Raw genomic sequence first — 25,199 nt, 5'->3', positions numbered from 1 at the left:
GCATCGACATCTCGCAGTCTGAGGCCACCACCATCGGAAGGTAGGTCACTACGGTCGTCAACGGCCAAATCTGGTCTGAAGCCAGTCAATAAAGTAACCACCTTAGCGTCGAAGTTCTAGCGCAAATAGCACGACTTCGAGTACTCGAGCTGCCCGTCTGGAAGCCCCAATGAAGTTGGTCGAGGAGGAGCAAGTGTTGAAGGAGCAGGAGCTGGAAGCCCAGGAAGCGATGAGAAGGAAAGAAATGGAGGAAGAAGAACGCCGCCTAGAAGAAAGAAAAGCGCTGTTGGAAGAAGAAGCTCGGTTGCGGCAGCGAAAGCTGCAAGAAGAAAAAGAGTACCAAAAGAGGCAGCAGGTGATCAGGATGGAATCGTTGGAGAAAAGGCAGTTGAGTGCATGTAGCAGCAAGAGTGAGTCCATTCCGGACTCGGAGCAACAGATAGCCCTCTGGTTGCAACAATGTTCTCCCGAACCCTTCGAGGATCGAATTAGCTCGCTGCAGATTGACGCCGGAGAGGAGGCAGAGCAGCTCGAGCAAGACCAACCACCATCGACTGCAGGCCAACGTCCATCGTATCAACGACCTAGAGCTAACCATGATTGCCAGGAACCATTACCGTCCGAACGTGACAACATCGAAACTCAGCAAGATAACCATGATGTTTTTCGATCCCGCTTCAACGGTCCGACCCAGCCACCACTACAAGATGGTCGTACATCAGTATCACGAGCAGATCACGCTCGGTTTCGAGATGCAAACATGCCCTATCAACAAAATCCAGGATCGCGGCAAGCGTATCAGCCGGAGGGGGCAGCGTTCCATGGGGCACTTTCTCCCAGCCAATTAGCAGCCAGGCAGGTGATGGGGAAAGAACTGCCGAACTTCACTGGTAACCCCGAAGATTGGCCAATCTTCATTTGTAGTTTTGAACAATCTACATCAGCATGTGGGTACAGCGATGCCGAAAACCTCATGCGCCTACAGCGATGCCTAAAAGGACAGGCGTATGAATCGGTGCGGATAGGGCCCATATAGCCGAGGCGGTAAACGCACGGGTATTCAGCATGACCATGCTGAGGGTGACGGGTTCGATTCCCGGTCGGTCCAGGATCTTTTCGTAAAGGAAATTTCCTTGACTTCCTTGGGCATAGAGTATCTTCGTGCCTGCCACACGATATACACATGCAAAATGGTCATTAGCAGAGGAAGCTCTCAGTTAATAACTGTGGAAGTGCTCATAGAACACTAAGCTGAGAAGCAGGCTTTGTCCCAGTGAGGACGTTACGCCAAGAAGAGGAGAGAGGAGAGAGATGAATCGGTGCGGAGCAGACTACTCCTCCCCTCGAGTGTCCCACAAGTGATTAACACGCTTCGTACACTCTACGGCAGACCAGAGCTACTCATACGAACGCTTATCGAGAAGGTACGCTGTGCGGCAGCGCCTAGACACGACCGTCTGGAATCGGTAGTAGAATTCGGGCTAGTGGTCCAAAATCTCGTGGACCACCTGAAGGCGGCGAAGCAGTACACTCACTTATCCAACCCGGTATTGATGCAGGAACTTGTGGAGAAGCTCCCCGGTTCGCTAAAACTGGATTGGGCAGTATACCGGAGCAGACAGCCGTATGCGACTTTAGCAACGTTTGGGGACTTCGTGACGGGACTACTGGATGCGGCAAGTCAAGTAACCTACGAACTGCCGAACGCAACCCGCAACTTCAAAGGTGAACAACGACGCACCAAAGAAAAGGGGCACATAAACGCTCATTCGACAACACCAGCTTCATCCTTGGAGACGTCGAGCTCATCACCGAAGTTAAAAAGGGCAGGTAAGACATGCGCAGCATGTGAGCGAGAGGGACATCGTGTGGCAGAATGTCGTCAATTCAAATCATTGGGTCACGGCGAACGGTGGAAAGTTGTTCAAAGAAAAGGATTGTGCAGCACGTGTTTGAATGGTCACGGAAAGTGGCCGTGTAGGACTTGGCAAGGATGTGATATTGCTGGCTGCCGCGAAAAACACCATACACTACTCCATCCTTCTTCCCTCCACCCTTCCCTGAACGTCTCCGTCAGTAATATCACACAAAATAGTGGGTCTTCACCCATGTTTCGAGTTCTCCCAGTGGTATTGCATGCGAGGGAGCGGAAAGAAGTTGTGTTTGCGTTCATCGACGAAGGATCATCGACTACTCTTTTGGAAAAAACAGTCGCTGATCGGTTGGGTGTATCTGGACCAGTCGAACCACTAACTTTGCAGTGGACGGGTAAGGTAACACGAGACGAACGGATGTCTCAACGTCTACAACTGAAAATTTCTGGTGAGGGTAGTTCTAGCCTCTATAAGTTATGCGAGGTGCGAACGGTCGGCTGTCTGGTGTTACCTACGCAATCGATGAAGTACAACAAACTCTGCGATCGATATCCTCATTTGCGTGGACTTCCACTGAAAGATTACGAGCTAATCCAACCGAAGCTGTTGATTGGATTGGACAACCTTCACCTCGCTGTTCCCCTAAAGGTGCGAGAAGGTGGTACTAAGGATCCGATAGCTGCGAAGTGTCGACTTGGTTGGAGTGTGTACGGATACTTGATGGGTCCATCAACATCACGCGCTGTGGTTCACTTCCATGTTGCCGCACCTGTCGATAGCGATCGGCAACTGAACGACCAACTTCGCGACTACTTTGCTCTGGAGGACGTCGGTGTCACCGAACGGAAAGAAGTACTGGAGTCAGATGAAGAAGAACGGGCATGGACAATACTGCAACTAACGACAAGGCGTACGCACCGTGGATTCGAGACCGGGCTACTTTGGCGAGATGATGACCCGGTATTTCCGGATAGTTACCCAATGGCAGTTCGTCGTTTGAAGGCGCTAGAAAGAAAACTGGCAAAGGACACACTGTTACAAGAGCGGGTGTGTGAACAAATATCTGAATATCTGCGGAAAGGGTACGCTCACAAAGCAACCGAGTTGGAGTTGAACAACATAGATCGGAAACGAATGTGGTTTTTGCCATTAGGAGTAGTCGTTCATCCCAGGAAACCGAATAAGATACGACTGGTGTGGGATGCAGCAGCTATGGTGGAAGGCGTATCTTTCAACTCAAAACTACTAAAAGGGCCCGACCTACTGACTCCCCTCCCTTCCGTTCTTTGCCGTTTTCGCCAGTTCCCCGTGGCAATATGTGGTGACATTAAAGAGATGTTCCACCAGATCTCTATTCGTGAGCAAGATCGTCCGGCACAGTGGTTCCTTTGGAGAGACAATCCGACAAACCCTGTGCAGGTCTACATTATGAACGTCGCCACCTTCGGTGCAACCTGCTCACCTGCATCTGCACAATACGTTAAAAACTTGAATGCAGAGGAATACAACGAAGAATATCCCCGAGCAGTCACCGCGATCGTTGAAAACCATTATGTCGATGACTATTTGGACAGTTTTATGACCACCGAAGAAGCTGCAACTGTAGCACAGGAGGTGACATTGGTTCACTCGCTGGGAGGATTTGAAATATGCCGTTTTCGCTCCAACTCCACTGACTTCCTCCGCAAAATAGGTGAACCGACTGCCGACGAACCGAAGAACTTGATGCTGGAAAGCGGTGCCACTAGAGAGTCCGTACTTGGGATGTCTTGGGACCCCATAAACGATTGCTTTTCTTATTCGTTCAATTTGCGGGACGATATACGTTCAGTAATAGATGAAGCACACATTCCTACAAAAAGGGAAGTCCTGAAAGTCGTAATGAGCCTTTTGGACCCACTAGGACTCGTTTCTCACTTTCTCGTCCATGGAAAAGCAATTATTCAGGGAACTTGGGCTGCTGGAACTGGATGGGACGAGCCTATCAATGCAGACCTCAATCAAAAATGGCGCCAATGGGTAACACTCTTCCCGAAGCTCAACGAACTGAACATTCCCCGGTGCTACTTCGTGCCATTTCCGCCTAACATCGACGATCTACAAGTTCACACTTTCGTTGATGCTAGCGATATAGCTTATTCTTGCGCGGTATATTTTCGGCTAGTGCATGAAGGTCACGTTCAAACAGCACTGGTGGGAGCTAAAAGTAAGGTTGCCCCTTTGAAAACATTGTCCACTCCTCGGCTAGAGTTGAAGGCTGCAGTTCTGGGAGTAAGATTTGCCACAGCAATTCTCGAATACCATTCGCTTCCGGTATCCAAACGATTCTTCTGGAGCGACTCCACTACTGTGCTTGCATGGATCCGGTCCGATCATCGAAGGTTCCACAAGTTTGTATCAGTTCGGATAGGCGAAATCCTTACTTTGAGCGAGCCACAGGAATGGAAATGGGTTCAATCCAAACTAAACGTTTCCGACGATGCAACGAAGTGGAAAAACGGACCTAATCTAGATTCGAATAGCTGCTGGTTCAAGGGTCCTGAGTTTCTACGCCTGGACGAAATGGCATGGCCAATGCAACGATCCACAACCACAACCCTTGAGGAACTTCGACGTGTCCAAGCTCACTGGAACAATGAACCGGTGGTGGATTACTCCAGATTCAGCAGCTGGACAAGACTTCAACGTACGATGGCGTACGTCATACGCTTCATAGATAGATTGCGTCGACGAAATGTCGCGCGGAACTTCAAACGAGAAATACTCACTCAAGAAGAACTATCAAAAGCGGAAATTCTGCTGTGGAAAGTAGTACAACAGGAAACCTTCGCAGTGGAACGATCGGTATTGGCAAAGACACGGGGGGATCCAGATGCAAAACACTCTGCTGTTTCAAAATCGAGCTCACTTTACAAAGTTTGGCCGTATATGGATCGTCAAGGAGTCCTGCGAATGCGAGGCCGCATAGGTGCGGCGAGTTATTTGCCGTTTCAAGCAAGATATCCAGTAATACTCCCCAAGAAACATCCAGTAACTACTTTGATCGTAGGGCGGTTTCATCATCTTTATCGTCACGCAAATCGAGAGACGGTCGTTAATGAGTTGCGACAGTATCATATATATATATATATATATATATATATATATATATATATATATATATATATATATATATATATATATATATATATATATATATATTATATATTATATATTATATATATAATAGCCCTGTTTGTCTGTCCGGTCTGGTGACTAGCCAACCAGACGCAGCACGCGGGGAAATTCTCACAAAAATAAAATATTTGACACTTCAATTCTTTTTCAATATCAAATGCAGAGAACAAAACCAGTGACAACCTTAGATAACCAGACACAGCATGCGATGAAAAAAAATCACAGACAACAGACGTTGAAAATTTTGATTTTTTTTTAAATTTTCGACACTTCAATTCTTTTTCACTATCAAATGCAGAGAACAAAACCAGTGACAACATAAGACAACCAGACACAGCATTTGATGAAAAATCACATACAACAGACGTTGAAAATTTTGATTTTTTTTAATGCAGAAAAGAATCTGGTGTATATGGAGGTCGTGCACAGTTTATCAACCGAGTCGTGTGTCATGGCAATCCGAAGATTCGTATTACGCCGTGGTTCGCCTGCTGTGTTCTACTCTGATAATGGTACTTGCATCCAAAGTGCCAACAAGCAACTGTTGGAGGAGATTGCTGCTGGAAACGAAGAGCTTGCATCTACTTTCACGAACGCTACAACCGAATGGAAGTTTATTCCGCCCGCTACTCCGCATATGGGTGGTGTGTGGGAGCGTTTAGTGAGACCGGTAAAAACAGCAGTTGGCTCGGCACTGGAACATCCCCGCAAGCCCAATGATGAAACGCTAGAGACTATAATCTATGAAGCCGAAGCATTAGTGAACTCCAGACCGCTCACATATATCCCCCTGGAATCAGCAGACCAAGAGTCACTTACGCCCAACCATTTCCTTTTGGGAAGTTCTACAGGAAACAAAATCGGACCAAAGGATGTACCTGAATACGCTACTCTCCGTAGCAGCTGGAAGATGGCCCAACATATCGTTGGGGAATTTTGGAAAAGGTGGATAAACGAGTAGGGTATCGGGATGCTTCGTTGGCATAGTCCCCTCGTTCGGCCTATCTCAACGTAAACCAAAAACTCAATCAAACACGCATAACTGGATTTCGGAAAAGCTATGCGGCAAACAACTGTAACATTTCGTTTCAATTTTAGCACTTTGGAACATTAAAATTGAATGAAAATGTCACTTTGTTTCACTTTTGTAGACGCCATGATTCTTCGGCTTAGTGGGTAGTCTATACACATGATCATAAATGGCATGATTCTGGAACATTTCGAAATGACTTTTCAATAACTGAACATTTGATGCGACGGTCAAACATGCTATTTTAAACTTGTGTTTTTGTTTTGAACGAATAATAACTATTTTACAAATTGAATGTGGGCCGAATATTGAGGACATTTTTTTTCACTATGTACCCAAATCTTAGCCCATCCGTCAAAAACACCGATAAAAAGACGTCAACAACATTTCTTGCGTAAGAACCAGAAAGAACGAACAGGAAGAAAGATTTTGTGTGCGGTGACTGTAAAAATATAACACAATAATAGGGTTGCGTTGTTTTTGTTACTAAATTAAGAAAGAACTTTCGTTTAAGTGCTTCATTTATAGTTTTTTGAAAATTTGGCTCCGAAAATGTAATTTAAAAGTAAGATTGGCGAACAAACAGAGATAATACTTCAACAGAAATGTTGAAAAAATGAGATAATTAGTGGTTCTAGTGCATGGAAAGCAATAGGCCAACGTTGTATCCACTAATAGGCCAATTTTTGTACCATACAGTATGCGGCAGGAAAAAATGCGAAAGTGTTTTTCAACTTCAAACCTCATTTTCGTCCACTTGACATTAACCAATCTATGTTTCAACGTTCCATGATCTATAATAGGCTAGTTTTCTGAAAAGTTAATTAAAAAATTTCCCATTTTGGTCACTAACCTTTACAGGGCGGCGCCTGAAGATGAAGACAACCAGAATTTTCAAACCGCAGAAAATCGCACAGGTCGCTAAATTTCGCATTTGATAAAACAAAATTTTTGATTTTCTCTACAATATCATCAAATATATGTACTTATTTCATCTGCTATGTGAAACTACATGGCTCTGGATCAGTGTGGTCTGGTTGTTCATCGAATTTTAGCTAATTTTGTTACTGTTATAGTCATTTTGTTTAATGACCATTGGGCGCGCTGTTTATTGATATCCGCTTATTAGGCCTACATTATCACATGTTAAACATCAAATGTGTTCATTTTTATTTTTCAGTGCTAGAATATAGGCATTGACTGATACACTGTCATGAAAAAATAGTCATATATCCCATATTTAGCGTGTAATAGTGCCTTGAACTTTTCGCATTTTTTCCTGCCGCACCCTGTAGACCAACGTTGCATACCATCACATCGAATCTTTTCAACTTAATTAAATAAATTTATGAATATTTACGTTAGTTTACTTCCAATTGGTGAAACATGCATTGCCTAGAGTGTGTAAAAAGGTCAACATATTATTTCTAGTGCTATTAATTCATGAGTTATGGTCAAAAATGTCAAGACAGCTTGCAAATTAGGCCAAGGAATGGTACCTATACCCTATTTGCCAGTAATAACACGCCGAAGCAAGTGGTTCGAGGAAACCAAGGACATAGTGGAAGGAGACCTGGTTCTTATTGTGAATGGATCTGGACGAGCTCAATGGACTAGAGGACGAGTGGAGAAAGTACTTGTAGGCAGCGATGGAAGAGTTCGTCAAGCGATAGTACGAACGGCGAATGGAACTCTGCGGCGGCCTGTAACGAAGTTAGCGGTGTTAGACGTCGAGAAAGAGCGTGAACCTACGAGACTTCAGGAACATCCAGGACATCACCTAGGTTCACGGGCGGGGGTATGTGCCGACAACACGCCTCGGTGCAGCGACGCCGCCTGCAAAGAAGCAGACACTTTTCAGCAGGCCGCACTGGACCAACACGTCAAACGTGACAGCAGGCTAGATAAAGTGTCAAAGGACCAATACTAGGGAATGTTAGTCTGCAAGTCATCATAACGCTGTTTTGCTTCCTACGAGACATCGTGAATTTCTAAGAGTTATTGAAAATTTATTTTGCCTATTACTATTACTATATAACCGTTTACTAAATCTTGAATTCGAGCCTACATCGTGTGCCTCGAATCAATACTAATCGTAAGTATGAGGAACTTAAGTCTGTAAGCTTAGAACTTGATTCAAATATGTATTTTTTAGAAGTAAACATACCCACGAACGCTACCGATACGATTCCTCATAAATCAAGAGTACGTTCACTAAAATCGTAAGTTGGCCATATATTTGTAAATTAGTATAGTTTGCATTAATAAAACTGAATTTTTAGCTTGAAGCTTACACCACCACAAAGTGTGTCTGCTGTCCAGAATTAGTGACGTAACCCGTACCAACAGAACCTATTCTTGGCTTCTTTGATGAGACTAAAATCGTACTCATGCGTGTAATTACAGCGAATTTAGCTTCTCAGCTAGCTCATTTAGCTCATTCCAACGAATCACCCGTTTTTTTCAAAGCCGACGGCATGCTCCTAGAATCCACGCCTTCTGAAATCGTTCCTCAATGTTTATTCGGGGCCGTATGGAGTTGACCAGTCCACTAAACCAGATGACCCCTAATTCATGGTGTGATGCGGCTATATGCTTAGGAATGACAGGTTAGGGAGCGTCTAATTAAGGCCTAACCACTAAACCTATTCTTTATTACACCAAAGAAACAGATGTAACATGAGAATGAAAAGGATGGCAACAAGATCGATAAAGTAGAATATATGGTCCGTCTTTTTCCTGTAAGTGTGTGGTCTGTCAAAATAACCTCAAAAATGTCAAACATTTTCATGGCTAGTTTTGTTGGTGTAATGAAGAATGGAGTACTACACTGAGGGAACTGATCACAGGAAGCTCATAAGTTTTTCTTATGAAATATCGACATAAGAAAAAGTTTTGATAAAAAAACGTCACAACCTGAAACCGAACCACGGACGTCGAGATCGTGGAACGCGTGCTTTATTCACGCGTCCATCGATATTTCGGAAGAGATTGGAGCCTAATAAGAAGTTTTGTTCTCGGACATATGGTTTATAAGATATCCTACGATTTTTATTAGACCGGTCTAATGAATTTCTTAAGAATTTTTTGCCTCAGTGTAGAGCGTTCTCCACAGGATGTCCGGTCATTTGGCGAAATGCCTTTGGCCGAATTATTATCAAAAGAATGCAGAGGAAGTTTTTGACATTCTAGCGGCTAATATGATCATCAGAAATATTTCCTTCGTTTAATCATAGGTTATTCTTTTTTTTAGATTCACCATTTAAATAGGTATAAGCTGGCGCCACCAATATTTTATCAAAGATGTCTCCTTCTTTAAATAGTAAACTCTTCTTTGGAGTTATACTGATGTTTTTTTTCGGCTTTGCATTCCTAGGCGTGCAATCAAAACGATATATATTCTATATGCCCGACGTTTCAATGGTCTATGCCAGACCATTGAAATGGCGGTCAAAGAAAATATACCTTGTTTTGATGGCACACCAAAAAAACCCCAGGTTCAAAAATCACCAGTCGATTGCATCCACAACATTATACTGATGTGCAGAACAGTGAAATGATCACTTGTATTCATTATCCATTTTTCGGCCAAACGAAATTCGGTCAAACGGCATTCGACCAAACGACGTTCGGCTAAATGACGCAGTATTGTGCCTTTTCTGACCTTTTCACGTGAACCAACATGCTTTCCAAAATGGAAAGCCGTATGTGACTCTTTCATACAAAATTGTATACGATACCGAGAAAGCATTCACTCAAATAAGCAGTCTTGTTTGGGTGTTTTCTTGGAAATCATTGATGCTTTTTAAAACGTACGTTTCGATGTCATATCGGAAAGTGCAAGGAAGCTCCGGTTTATCTCCAATAATGATGTTCTATTGGATTTACCAAATGTTCAAAATCCGACATCTCTTCTTGACATTACCTCAAGCAGCGACTGGGGAAATTGAGTGTTTGTGGATGCCCTCAAGGGGGAGTCTTGTCGCCATTTTTGTGGAATGTCGTAGCAGATAAGCTTATGGTTTTGCCGACGACATGCCTCAGCAGGCTGCTTCGTTTTTTGATAGCTGAGAATCCGATTATTGATATTTGTATCATTTGATATGTAACTATCGCTTTTTTCCGCAACTGCGTTTCCGAATGCTGGGTTAAGGACAAACGTCTTGAAATCCCGCTTCAACAATGCATCAGAACTTCAGACGCACAAATCTCAGCAAGCTTCAAACAACAGTAAACTTCATTATTCTGTTCTTGCTCACTTGGAATAAGCTTAAAATAAGAAGATCTGGTGCGCTGGTTTTGTTTATGAAGAGATTTGTGCCCTCGAAATCGTGAGCAGGTGCCAAAGTTGGCCATTGTGACGGCCATTTTGGGATTCTATCAAATCTGTCCTTAACACTGAATAAGTGAATTTGACTTAAAAAGTCTGATTCTTCAGGATGATCTGTTGTTCTTAACCCGCTCTGGCATGGAGTTAGAATTCTTTATTTTCGCTTTTTGCGTTATTGCAGTGCCCTTTTCAGGGCACTCATTGTAGTAAATACGCTTGTGCATCAGTGCCCTCTTCCAGGGCATCTTTTCCTATTTATCAAATGAAATAGCTCTTTTTACGGTAATGGCAGAAATGTCTTTAATGAAGGCCTCTGGAGCCAACCTTCTAATACCTGATAATTCAGCAACTTTGTGAATATTTTTATTGATATCTGTTGAAATACAGGGTGTTAGGTTCCTGAGTGCAAACTTTTTAAAGGGTGATAGAGGACCATAAATGGAGAAAATAATTGTTCTACGCAAATGGTCAAATCTCAACCGTTACGTAGTTATTGAACTCCCCATGATTTTGACTCTTATTGCCTTAACTGGCTATAACTTTAAAATGGTCAAACTTATCGCAGTTTTTTTACCCTTATTCGAAAAATTATTGAATTATCTATCAAATGGCATCTTTGAACCGATTGGTTTAGTTAAATAACTAAGTTTTCTAGAGCAAAACGTCGCATTTCGGATCATTAATTTGCAATCGTCATTGTAAGCACCTTTTTGCGCACTGTGCCGCACATTTAAATCAAACTTACAAGAAAACGATAAGAGTTAGAAGTTTGGCGTCAAAAAACGAATAGTGAAACAGGAGCCACAGCTTTGCCAAAGAAAGAATTTTAATTTATTACGCATTTTTCAAAGATAATTGACATAAACAAATAGGGCCCATATAGCCGAGGCGGTAAACGCACGGGTATTCAGCATGACCATGCTGAGGGTGACGGGTTCGATTCCCGGTCGGTCCAGGATCTTTTCGTAAAGGAAATTTCCTTGTCTTCCTTGGGCATAGAGTATCTTCGTGTCTGCCACACGATATACACATGCAAAATGGTCATTGGCAGAGGAAGCTCTCAGTTAATAACTTTGGAAGTGCTCATAGAACACTAAGCTGAGAAGCAGGCTTTGTCCCAGTGAGGACGTTACGCCAACATGAAGAAGAATGACATAAACAAATTAAAACACGCTATTTTTAGCTATTTTGCTCTAGAAAACTTAGTTATTTAACTGAACCATTCGATTCAAAGATGCCATTTCATAGAAAATTCAATAATCTTTCGAATAAAGGTAAAAAAACCTGCGATAAGTTTGGCGATTTTAAAGTTATAGCCAGTTAAGGCAATAAGGGTCAAAAACATGGGGAGTCCAATAACTACGTAACGGTTGAGATTTGACCATACGTGAGTTTTTTTCACCATTTATGGTCCTCTATCACCCTTTAAAAAGTTTACACTAATGAACCAAACACCCTGTATAGTGTAGGATTCTTTTTTTATCTCATTCATTTATTTGGGGCGCTTTGCGGAGCCGAAGATCTTTTTTGTACTTAATAGATACATTATACAGATTAATAACTTTTTGATGATATCTGTTAGTAATGGGTGGAAGCCAGGGTACTCGTGGCAGCTCGAGGTTAGAAGGTCACATTTTGAGGGATGGACAGGGTAAGGATTGGGCCAAAGGTTTAACTGCAGCTCATCCGCGGGTGAATCGCATCTTGCTAGCGTATTCGGTACCTTGTGGTGTTGGTACCAACTTGTTGTGGGACTTGGTCTTCCGGATGGCCAGAAGCAGCTTGGTAACACAAAGAGGACAGATAGTGTAGGATTCATATGTATGAGGTTTGAGCTGAACATATATGTATTGATCTTTATATACTGTATACAGTACAGGTCATATCTTACTTTAACTCCCATTTAAAGCTTTCATTTTTTTCATTTTTTTTCACTAAACCGAGCGTGTCTACTCGCAAATTCACGGCAAGCACACAATCGATGACGCTCGATGACGACGACGCTGATGATACGAGGTGAAATCGGTTCAGTAATGAAACAATTTCGATTTAATTATACTAATTCATCCTCCAACACCAGGGACCCATTTTGATTCGCGTATTCGTGCCAATCGTGCGATCAAACTGACTCTGTAACTGTAGGTAACTACTGACCGCGGTTTCTGTTGGCGTTCCGAACATTGCTCAATTTTCCCAGGGCAACAACTTATACAGAACTCTGATGGCGAATCGAGTTGCTTGTTTGCATGTAGAACGCAGATTTGTCAATCCCGCGTCCGGAAGGCGATGTTTTGCTTCGGTAGCACGTGATTGAACGCGACGGTCCTCTTGTTTGGGTGTTCGATTCGACGCCACCAGATGGAATGCAGACTGGATGGGGGTTACCTAATTTGTCGAGACTATTGAAAGTGGTAATTGAGAATGCCTGTATTGCTTGTGAAAATATGAAAATAACTTTTGGCACGCAACTTGGGTCCTAGTATAACACATAACAAAAAACATTAGATTGAATCACTCGTAAGCTTTTCAAAAGGGTTTTGTTGGGACTTAATTAAAAAAGTGAGGAAAAGGTGCGACGTGTCTAGTTTTGTGACGCGTATCTTCGACAATTGCATAAAACCTCCGCATATCGTTCCGATCCATGCTTTCCTTTGCCGTTTAGTTTTTATAACACTGGACAAAGCACTTGCGTTGAACGGTTATCCAGAGCTGCTCCCACATACACGTTACTCACTATTGCACTAGTGCAAAGATAAGAAAAATTTCTGCGACTTCGGGTTGCCTATGAGTAGATGATACTGTGCAACAAACTTCTGCCTTCTTCAACCTACACTGAATTCTTTATTTACACGACTTTTTTTTTACGCGATTTTTTTTTTGAACGACTTTTTTTACGCGATTTTCTCGAAGTTACGCGACTTTTTTTACGCGATTTTGGTCATTTGCGGAGAACAAATCGCGTAAAAAAAATTTCCTTTGGATTTTTTTTGCGCGATTTCTCGAAGTTACGCGAACTTTTTTTACACGATCTTTTTTTGCGCGAATGCATCAATCGCGTAAAAACAGAATTTAGTGTATTCTGATATTCCGATTCCTAGTTCACTACGAACAAAAGCAATGAACATTCCTGACATACTGCTGCACAGGTGCGGCTATTGCCATTATTGCTGCACGCACAAGCTGCCCCGATGAAACAACACCCACAAAATCCCTTCCAACCAAACCAAGGAAGGAATCCACAATTCCCTCAATTATTTGTCACTGGCAGCTGTACGCAGTAAATCAGACCATAGAAAATCCTAATTATCATTAATAATTCATGTTCTGCCGGTTGGATTCCCCCCGGTTCGGTCCGGAGTAGGAGTACCTACCAAATAGTGCTGTGTGCTGCTATGTTCGGTGTGGCACCCAACTAGTTCACAGAGGTTCACAGAATGCGCTATGATACAGCCGATGATGTCGGTCGTCCTGGTGCGACTTCAACAATAGAGGGGCAAAAAGCCTGAACAACTCACACTAGAGAAAAAACACACGACATAAAAGCGACAGTCGGTGACAGCAATAGCACGCGGTAGTGGCGTAACTGCTGATGGCCTCCTGCTGTGTGACAATGTGCGGTGTGGTTGGTTGGTGGGATTTAATTTCGTCCGGTTCCAGTAGACTGGCAGTCTCGTACATTCACTACGTACATTCGAGTAAGGGAGCTGCTCTGTGAGTAGTGGGCAGGAGTATGTGCTTTAGGTATTCCATAAATTAGGCGTAAGTTACGGGAGAAGTATCGTGGTAATACCTAATACAATTTCTGATAATATATAGAGAATACTCGAAAAAGCTACTTTGAACGTACATAGCCGATGCGATAAACACACAGCTATTCAGTAAGGCCATATACAATACATACACAGTGAGTAACCAGGCTGCCAAGTCGGATGCGAAACGCGCATGGGGCAGGGAAACCTAGTCCCAAGAGGCCAACCCTAAGAGGAACGCTGTACAACCGGACTAAGGGAAGGAGAACCCTTGGAATACGGTTGGAAAGAAGTTGAGAAAATTGAAGTCAGCCCATGCGCCATGGACCATAATGGACCATGCGAGGCGAAAATCTCATCTATCCGCTGGACGCGGATGTACAAAGTATTCGGCGCACCAGGCCGAGAGAGATGATGCTAGTGCTGAAGAAGGAAGCAGCCAAGAAAGGTACCTACTTCCTACAGAGCACTATCCCAAGAGGCACTTGGCGAAAAAGTGCAGGTGAGAGCACTAACGGCGAAGGCGAACCCCTAGTGTAAAAACCTGAACAAGATCACCGACGCAGAGGAACTCACAGCCGCACAGCAGTGCGAGGTAGATGCACCAAGTACATCAATCCACCTGCGGGACCCTTTCGCAGGCACGCAGATCGCCATGATCAAGCTCCCCGTAGGAGAGCTGAACAAGGCGACTGCAGTCGGCAAGATCAAAGTAGGCTGGTCAGTGCGCTCAGCATGTACACTCCCGTTCAAAAGTTTGGGGTCACTCCCTCAAAAACATGTCATTTTTTTAGGCCCATATCTCCGCCAATTTGCGTCCGATTTCAAAACCCTAGGTTTCATTCAAAAGATAATAAGTCAAAGAAACATTGAACATGATTTAAAAGAAACTTTTTCCAAAAATTTTGTATGTAAACTTAACCCAAAGTTGCCAAATTTTCTAAAAAATGAATATAAACTTACGGCAGTGTCGCTGGAAGTTGGGTCGACCAAATTTTAAGATGAGAGCGATAATATGACCCATATTCTATTAGCTTACAACTGCTTTTTACAGAACTTAGCTAAAAAATCTAGAAAAAAAGTAATTAAGTAAATTAATCCTTGATGTCATCGACCAAAAGTTTGGGGTCACCCCTCAATATGATGTATCGGCCAAAAGTTTGGGGTCACTATCGTAAAACATGGAAAAGTGATTTGTTGATATCTTTGTCATCTTTCATTCAATTTTAATTCTTCTTGGCTTATTTGAAACAAAATGAATGATACTTACTGCATAGACATTGAACCACACATATTTGTTGAAATTTACATACTAAAACTTAACGTAAATTTGCTTCATTTTTTGAAGCGTGGTAAAATGTGGTAACTTTACATAACATTTTTATATACAAAAATCGTTTAATACGTTATGTTAAAGACATCAAACGTAAATTTAGTTAATTATCTTTGAAATGAGCCAAAAATAATTAAAATTGAACTATAGATGACGAAGATATGACCAAATCACTTTTCCATGTTTTACGATAGTGACCCCAAACTTTTGGCCGATACATCATATTGAGGGGTGACCCCAAACTTTTGGTCGATGACATCAAGGATTAATTTACTTAATAACTTTTATTCTAGATTTTTTAGCTAAGTTCTGTAAAAAGCAGTTGTAAGCTAATAGAATATGGGTCATATTACCGCCCTCATCTTAAAATTTGGTCGACCCAACTTCCAGCGACACTGCCGTAAGTTTATATTCATTTTTTAGAAAATCTGGCAACTTTGGGTTAAGTTTACATACAACATTTTTTGAAAAAGTTTCTTTTAAATCATGTTCAAAGTTTCTTTGACTTATTATCTTTTGAATGAAACCTAGGGTTTTGAAATCGGACGCAAATTGGCGGAGATATGGGCCTAAAAAAATGACATGTTTTTGAGGGGGTGACCCCAAACTTTAGAACGGGAGTGTACGCGCTGCCAGTCAGTGGCATGTTTCAAGTGTTTCGAGCAAGGACACAAGTCGTGGGCGTGCAAAGGCCCCGACAGGAGCAAACTCTGCAGAAAGTGCGGAGTGGAAGGCCACATCGCCAGGGAGTGTAACTCGGCACCAAAATGTCTGATTTGCACGGCGAATAAGGGTCACATAACGGGAGGGCCTAAATTTTCCAGGCACGCGTGAAGGTCGAACCAACCGACGATAATGGAGGTTACACAGCTATACCTGAACCACTGTGAAGCCGCACAACAGTTGCTGTGACAGTCAGTCTCGGAGTCAAGTACAGACATTGCCCTACTATCGGACCCATACCGCATCCCTCCCGATAAGGTACACCGGGGCAAGTTGAAACGGGTGGGGCAAGATGAAACACGAAGTTCTGAAATGGATTTCAATACATTTTGAAAATATTTCATTCGCAAAAAGATTGTTTGAATAAAAAACTATGTGTTATGGCATTCAAGCAGTTTACCATTATTGGATAACATCATGTTAACCCGCTGTTTCATCTTGCCCCACCCGTTTCAACTTGCCCCGGTGTACCTTAACGGGAACAGGGTAGCGGATAAGACCAAGCTAGCGGCGGTCTGCAGAACCGACCAAGGAAATAATTTGCACGTCGCATGAGGGCTTCGCAATAGCGAAGATCAACGAGGTGTACTACTGCAGTTGTTATGCTCTCCCCAGGTGGCCGATAGACCAGTTCTCGTCGCTTTATTCGCTATCAAACGCACTAGTGGGATTGAGTACCGTGGTCATCGATGGAGATTTCAACGCCCTCCGAATGAGTGGCGTAGCCGCTTGACTAACGCGTGAGGGTGAACTCTACTAGAAGCTATGGCTAGACTGAACGTGGATGTTGCGAACGTAGGCAACAAAAAAACCTACAGTAGGAATGGTGCAGAGTCCATCATTGATGTGACCTTCTGGAGTCCGGGTCTAAACCCTAGCTCGGACTGGAGGGTCGACGATGGATACACGCATAGTGACCATCTGGTGATTCGATACAGAGTGGAACACGGAGGAAGACGGCCTCAGCCGAAGGTCATCGACCGTCATCGGGGATGGCTGACCTCGCGATTCGATAAGCCGGCATTTGTGGAGCGATTGTTTATGGAGGGTAGCACCGACGATCTATCCAGCGATGATCTAGTCGGAATCCTAAGCCGTGCATGTGACGCCGCTATGCCAAAGCGATCCCTACCCAGAAATGGACGCAAACCGGTGTACTGGTGGTGTCCAGAATTTGCAGAACTCCGCGCATCCTGTTTAAGAGCTAGAAGGAGGATGCAAAGGGCTCGTACCGATGAGGATAGAATGGAACGAAGTGAGGCCTACAGGGCGGCTAAACTGGCACTAAATAAAGAGATTAAGTCACGTGAGCGGGCGTGCTTCGAAAATCTCTGCCAGGCAGCCCACACGTCCCCAGGGGGTGATGCCTACAGAGTAGTCATGGCCAAAACGAAGGGCGCGTCAGCACTCCAGAGATGCTGCAGAAGATCGTGGAAACGCTGTTCCCGCGCCACGATACAAGACCATGGGCCCCCGTTCCCTATAGCCAAAACGGCCATAGTGAGGTAGCCCCGGTGACGAACGACAAACTCATTGCAATAGCGAAATCGCTTAAGTTGAACAAGGCTCCGGGTCCGGACGGTATCCCGACATTAGCCATCAAGACGGCCATCGAGGCTAGCCCTGACATGTTCAGAATGGCTATGCAGATGTGCCTAGGCGAATTTCCGGAGAGGTGGAAAAGGCAAAGATTGGTTCTACTGCCCAAACCCGGGAAGCCACCTAGCGACCCGTCGGCATACAGACCTATCTGTCTGCTGGACACCGCCGGAAAACTATTGGAACGGATCATTCTGTCGAGGCTGATGGTCTATACCGAGAAACCCGATGACTCTGGTCTCTCGGATAACCAGTTCGGCTTCCGGAAGAGTCGATCGACGGTGGACGCTATTAGGGCTGTAACCAAAACGGCCGAAATAGCGCTCCAAAAAAAGCGAACAGGAATCCGCTATTGCGCGGTAGTCACGCTGGACGTTAAAAATGCGTTCAACAGCGTCAGCTGGGCCACCATCGAGTGCGCAATACACCACCTAGGAGTCCCGGTTAGCCTATGCCAGATACTGGAGAGCTATTTCCAGAACAGGGTGTTAATCTATGACACCGAGGAAGGCGAGAGGAGCTACAACATCACCGCAGGGGTACCTCAGGGGTCCATCATGGGCCCGGTACTATGGAACGCGGCGTATGATGGCGTATTGAGGCTCAAACTTCCACCGGGCGTAAAGCTGGTCGGCTTCGCCGATGATATTACCCTCGTGGGGTATACGGCGAGTCGATAGAGGAAGTAGGACTGGTGAGGAATTCCACGGAGTCATGTCAGTCGATCCTGAGCGACCATTTCAAAAATATCTGAAACTTTGCACAGTTTTTCAATTTCATCTAAATCGTCATTTTTCGATATCAAACCTTCATATTCACTCACGACTAACTTTTCAGAAGGGTGTATGCTAAAACAGCTCAAAAATATTCTAAAAGCTGTACAGCAAAAACGGATTTTTCGATTGTTATGAATTTTTCAGCAAAGTTAGATAACTAAATGATGATTCCTTAGAAAATATACACTGTAAAAAATTTATTTTTTTACTTAAAAAAAATATGATTTTTGTCACAAAAACTCAAATATCTCAAAACCCTATCTTTTTACCAACGTTAATTTTTTAGGGGAAATGGCCCTTTATATCAGCTATCTACCATAAAATTTTGGTGATGGTAAACTGATAAACAAAAAAGTTATGACAATTCAAACATTTCACAATTTTTACATTTAGTAACAAAAAAAATTTTTTTTCTGTGTAAATTATTTTGAGAATTATTTTTTGATGCTGATTTTATTGTAAAGGCTACCGCCTGAATTAAACAAGTTGTTTTCATGATACTTTTGTTTGATTATTCATAATTTCTATAGTATCTATTTGAAACTTAGACGCGATCCAGTGTTTTGATCAAAAATATTGAGAGTGTCATACTTTTTATTGTACGTGACTGGTGAAAAAATCCCTTGATAGTGTTGAAAAGCTGTTGATTATAAGAAAAATGGAATTAAACTTATTTTTAAGACAAAAGCTGTATAATAAAAGTTTTATATACGCGTATACGTCTAGTTTATCTTCAAAAAAATACCTCTTAGAGAACAGACTTTATGATCGGAAGAATGCGAGTAACTTCAACAACAACAAATGCATGAGAGTTACCTACCACGTGAAAATCCATCGCCCAGTTCACACTACCCCCACCTGGTGGAAATGTTTCACGAAATACTGCGATGTGCAATATCGTCATCAGAAGGCGCTAGTGTGAAACGTCAAACGCAAAGAAAAATGATGGGCACTCTTCTGGTTATGAAAGCCACAACCAAGATTCAAAATGATCGTTAAAGGCGTGGTCAATGAAAATTTCGTCAGTGTTACGTTTGTTTGTCTGTATACATACCATGACAATGCTCACGAAAAAGCAAAAACAAAATACTACCGCTATGGATATTAAATAGTAAATTTTTTCTTCAGCCAAGCAAACAACACCAAACTAGTCAGTTAAAACTAATAAGTGATTTTGTTTATTATAATCTAACGAACAACATGAACAGTCGCTTTCTCAAAGGTCTTCAACTCAACTCTCTCTTGTAGACCGTTTGATGAAAAAAAAATGATCAAAGGAGTTACGAAATCTCACCGAAAGCACCATAGATAATCTGAAAGAGACTGGTTATGCCCAAATTGAATCCAAATTTACGCATTTGCACGTCCTGCCGTCTAGACTTTGACAAACGAGCCATCTGTATATCATCGGTAAAGCAGGGCGTAGGAAGTTCGAAAACGACAACAACTGAGAAATTGCCAGAAGTGCTAAGTGCAGAGAGTCATGTCACCGTACCATCAGCGACATCAGTTTAAACAATTAATCACGCCCCTTTTCAAAAATGCTTTGATATATACTTCAACATCTATACCCATTTCAATATTTTTAACTTTGCAAAACACGCTTTCAACATTCATTTTGAAGAAGAGGGAAAACACTTGTCCTCAAATGTAACAGCAAATAATGAATAAACGACTAATGCGCGGAGGGCGTGATAAAATCGGAACATTACTGTACATATAATATACATAATACATAATAAAAACAGCTTGTTTTACTCACGCAAGGCCATTAACAATAAAATCAGCATTAAGCTGCGATTTCCGGCCGAAATAAAGGCAGGAACAAATCTCATTTTCTTCTTTTGTCACAGCGCTCGTTGACTCGTTAAGGGGGAGGATGATAAATAATAAATGTATTCGATGGAAAAATATCCAAACAATTAGGCAACATAGATAAACTCATCGGATTTATTAAGAAAGTTTCTGTGGAACTCGAATTACACCTTAAATTTGTTGATTTTCTTGAACATTTTATTTGTGCCCCCCTCAAAATGTTGAATTCCGACCAAAATTTTCCGAGGGGGCGGTGACATAAGAGAAAATCGAAATTTGTATTAGCCTAATTTACACTAAAAAAAAATTATTACTAAATGTGAAAATTGTGAAATGTTTGAATTGTCATAACTTTTTTGTTTATTAGTTTATCATCACCAAATTTTTATGGTAGATTGCTAATACAATGGACCGTTTTCCCTAAAAAAATACGTTGGTAAAAAGATAGGGTTTTGAGATATTTGAGTTTTTGTGACAAAAATGATATTTTTTAATGTTAAAAAAAGATTTTTTTTCACAGTGTATATTTTCTTAGGAATCACCATTTAGTTATCTAACTTTGCTGAACAATAAAATCAGCATCAAACTGCGATTTCTGACCGAAATAATTTACACAGAAAAAAATATTTACCAAATGTGAAAATTGTGAAATGTTTGAAATGTTATAACTTTTTTGTTTATTAGTTTACCATCACCAAATTTTTATGGTAGATTGCTAATACAATGGACCGTCTTCCCTAAAAAAATTGCGTTGGTAAAAAGATAGGGTTTTGAGATATTTGAGTTTTTGTGACAAAAATGATATTTTTAATGTTAAAAAAGATGTTTTTTTCACAGTGTATATTTTCATAGGAATCACCATTTAGTTATCTAACTTTGCTGAAAAATTCATAGCAATCGAACGAACCATTTTGGCTGTACAGATTTTTGAATATTATTGAACCATTTTCACATACACCCTTTCGAAAAGTTAGTCGTGATTCAAAATAAAAATTTGATATCGAAAAATGGCGATTTAGATGGAACTGAAAAACTGTGCAAAGTTTCAGTTCAATAGAAAATCATGAATTAAAAAATTTCCTTAATTTTGATGCTGTTGCTTGGAATCGCTCTGGTAGCAAGGCACGCAATTGGCATAGTTTAGGACTGGGTGTGGTCGAGACAGTTTGCACTCGCGAACCACAAAATGGAGGTAGTCGTGGTAAACAATCGCAAGTTTGAACAACAGACAGTGGTAACCACAGTTGGGTACACGATCAACTCTAATGATCGACGATAATACAGTGCAGTGGTAGACATTCGTTTAGCCGAGACCAAAAAATTTTCAAAAAAGTGTCAGGAAACTCAAACAAAAGATTTTATGATAAAACTTTTTTATCGTAGTGATAGTATATCTAGTACTGATTTGTAAAAATATGATACATCACACTTACATATACACTGAAACAAAAACGAGGGTAAAAACCTTTCAGATATCATTTTTTGCTTAGACATTCGTTTAACCGAGGCAAATGAAAAACTGGTTTTCAATAGATTTTTTGCAACTTCGTGAGTATATTTCGAGGATATACCCCAAGGCATTTAATTTATGACGTGTTAGCAAAATAATTGACCTTAAAAGTTTATTTATTTGTGAAATTCAGAGAAATATTATAAAAAAATGTCCCGATAAGGAGAAGCGATGATAAACAAATTTATTTAAGAAAAATGATTTCTGTAAACACTCAAACGTAAGCTAGATTAGCAGTTTTGGAAATATGGCACAGAGTTATTGTAAGAAATGTTCAAATTATTGCATAAAATGTCATGAAAAAAAATAAGTGTATTGGTTTTTAATTGGTTAAACCTTAAAATGGGATTGATAAAAGCTAAAATTAATAGTTCTGCGTTGAAATAAAGACGTGCCCTAATGCCTGTGGAGTATACCTGTTTGATACTAGCATTACTAAACACGGTGTGCCAAAAACCGTTATTAACAAATAAAAATGTCCACCAATTTGGCACCCGTCATTTGAAAGATATACTATCCTAGTATCTACTCTGAAAGTTTGAAAATCTTTCATCGAGGGAAATTGAAGTTTTTGTCATTTGAGCATATTGCGTTATTTCTATAGGATTTTCTTATATGAGTAAATATGCACATATCGTAGTTCTATGGCCATTTATAATTTCAACCCAAATAAACATTAGTTTTTCAAAAACTATCCAACGTGTATGATATTTAGGCACAGTTTCTGCAAATTTGACAACATTTTGTTAAATTTCTTCCTTTGAGATTCCCCTAAAATTACAGTTATTTGAAAAATTTACTCTATTTCCCTAAATTTTACTTATAATCGCTATAATCCAATTATTTCCATGCGACTATTAATCCCGTATATGTCATCAGAGCAAAAATGTTATCCTTTTCAGAAATTAGTATTTAATATGCGCGATTTTTGATCCAATTTGCGATAGTTGCAACCATTCTATTGATGGGTTTGATAATCACAATGGTATGGGAGCTTAGGACGTTTGTAAAATAAATTTTAAAAGTGTATCTTCCCGAGCAGAGGAGAATAGCAAATTGATAACAACAGAATCACATAGCCTGTTTTTATATCATAATTTGTTATTGTCAACTTATCAATATATATCTTTTTAATAACATGTTTTGTTAGGCAATCTTATTTTGTTATATTCAAGTTTTTGGGGCATATCCACAAGATAACATTTCAATAATATATTATGTTGTAGAACATGTTTAGTTATTATTCTGCTATAGAGAATGTACAAATATGTGATGAAGAATAACACAACAGTAACAAGTTCACAAATTTCCTGTTATTAAGTTGTAATTGATCTAACAAAACATGTTATTGAATTATTCTTCTAGGAACATTTTTTTGTTATGATATTTGTTATTTTGCCGCTTATGACAGACAAGTTTATAACATAATATGTTATGCTAATAACATAAAAATTACTGATTCTATTATACAGTTATTAGGCCAAAATAACATATTTTACTATGATGTTGCTATTTTCTTCTGCTCGGGTTCCGAGTATCTTCTTACGAGCTGGATCTGAGCTATGCAACGACTGAAATTTCATCAATGATAAGCAATCCTTGCGTAGGTTTATATACGTACGATTTTATGTATAAATAAGTGATTTTTTATAAAGTCTAATAGATTTATTATGTGTTATTATTGTGATTTATTATGTGTTATTAAATTGTACTTGAAATGCTATGTAAATGCGCAGTTTCTAATGATCGGAAGTTCAAAAGAAGTATTATATTCTGTTTACTGAACAAAAAGATAACTTTGAATTAGATACGACAAGAAGCACAATAGCTAATCATTTTGAAGTATAGGAAAATTAATTTAAATTGTTTATGCAATGTTCAACCTAATTGTCAAACACAGGATTATATGTATATACAGTCAGGTTTTTTTACGCGGGGGATACATACCGCGTAAAAAAAAACCGCGTAAAAATAAACCGCGTTAATTCAAAAATCCGCGTAAAAATAAACCGCGTTAATTCAAAAATCCGCGTAAAAATAAACCGCGTTAATTCAAAAATCCGCGTAAATGAAAACCGCGTTAATTCAAAAATCCGCGTAAATGAAAACCATGTTTTATAACTTTTAACTCCATAGTTTCCTTCTTGATTTTATATTAAAAAATGAACTCAACGAATTATTTTAAGACATCATTTTAAGATTTTTGCCTGTCACTCAAAATTTCTACAAGTTACACAAACTGCCAAGCTATTGTTTAAAGGTTTAAAGCTTTCACCATCATTGATGACGTCAAACCCGACATCAACCTATCATTCAGCTATTTTTATTTTGGCCACCAAACCCAACATGGATCCAATACTTGTTCGACGTTGGTCCAACAGTGGCCCAACATTCAATAAAAATTGACCCGACTTTGACCCGACATTCGATATTTTTTCAGTCTGGCGGAATTTTGCAGGGTTTTCTCGTGTTTCGTGCCCAGCTACTCATTCGAGTGACGATGTATTCAATTAACAAGGATTCGCTTCTTATTTGATAGGTGCTCTGATTCAATGAAATCGTTTTGAACATGAATAGAAGGAAAAATGACTAAAAAGATTTGTTGGTTAGTGTTCAAATGAATGGGATAGAGTTTTGCAAAACTGGTTTAAACCGGTTCGTTGTTAAGACTCCATCTCACAGTTGTCGCATAAGTGTCGAAGTACAGGCAGTAAATCATGTTCACTTAACCTTCCGTAACTCGCGCGGTTGTCCACCACCGTCAGCACCACGCTAATGCTGAACACGAAAAGCGAGATTATTTCATCGTGTTGTACAAAATACAACAGCGGATTGCGCGATTGCTCAAGGGTTGATAGTTAAATGTCACAAAGCATTCTTAGAAAGTTTTGGGATATTCCAGGTAATCCTAAGTGTTCTGGAACTCAGTTTTTAAAGTCTATGGCTATGACAGTAGTTTCTCAAGCTAAAAATAGTAACTATACATAATTAGACAGGGTTTAAATCAATCATTATTCCAAAATAGTTTTAAAATATTCCAAATCAGCCAATTGGCTTCTTTAGCGGTGTTGAGATAATTCCATATTCCGAATCTGCATGCCAAACTGAGCCGAAATCCAAATTTTCATCAATTTTGGTGCCCGGGAACCTATTTAAATATAAATTTGAAGTTTGTATGGGAGCGATTTGTCGAATCACCCCTCGTTGCATTTTGTACTGGGCTGTTAAACAGTTGCTTAGCTGTCAAAAGGTGATTTCGAAAAAATTCTTTGAAATTGATTTA

General features: G+C 40.8%; 1 protein-coding gene across 2 annotated transcripts in view; it reads right to left on the bottom strand.

The window, feature by feature from the left end:
- The window catches only part of LOC115259784 (SKI family transcriptional corepressor 2-like), an 833,559-nt gene that overhangs the window by 25,063 nt on the left and 783,297 nt on the right, over positions 1–25,199 (bottom strand). The gene's annotated exons all lie outside the window — the stretch shown is intronic.

This window comes from Aedes albopictus, chromosome 1, assembly GCF_035046485.1.
Source record: "Aedes albopictus strain Foshan chromosome 1, AalbF5, whole genome shotgun sequence".
Taxonomy (NCBI): domain Eukaryota; kingdom Metazoa; phylum Arthropoda; class Insecta; order Diptera; family Culicidae; genus Aedes; species Aedes albopictus.
The sequence above is the reverse complement of the archived record's forward strand: the minus strand, read 5'-3'. Positions and strand labels throughout refer to the sequence as shown.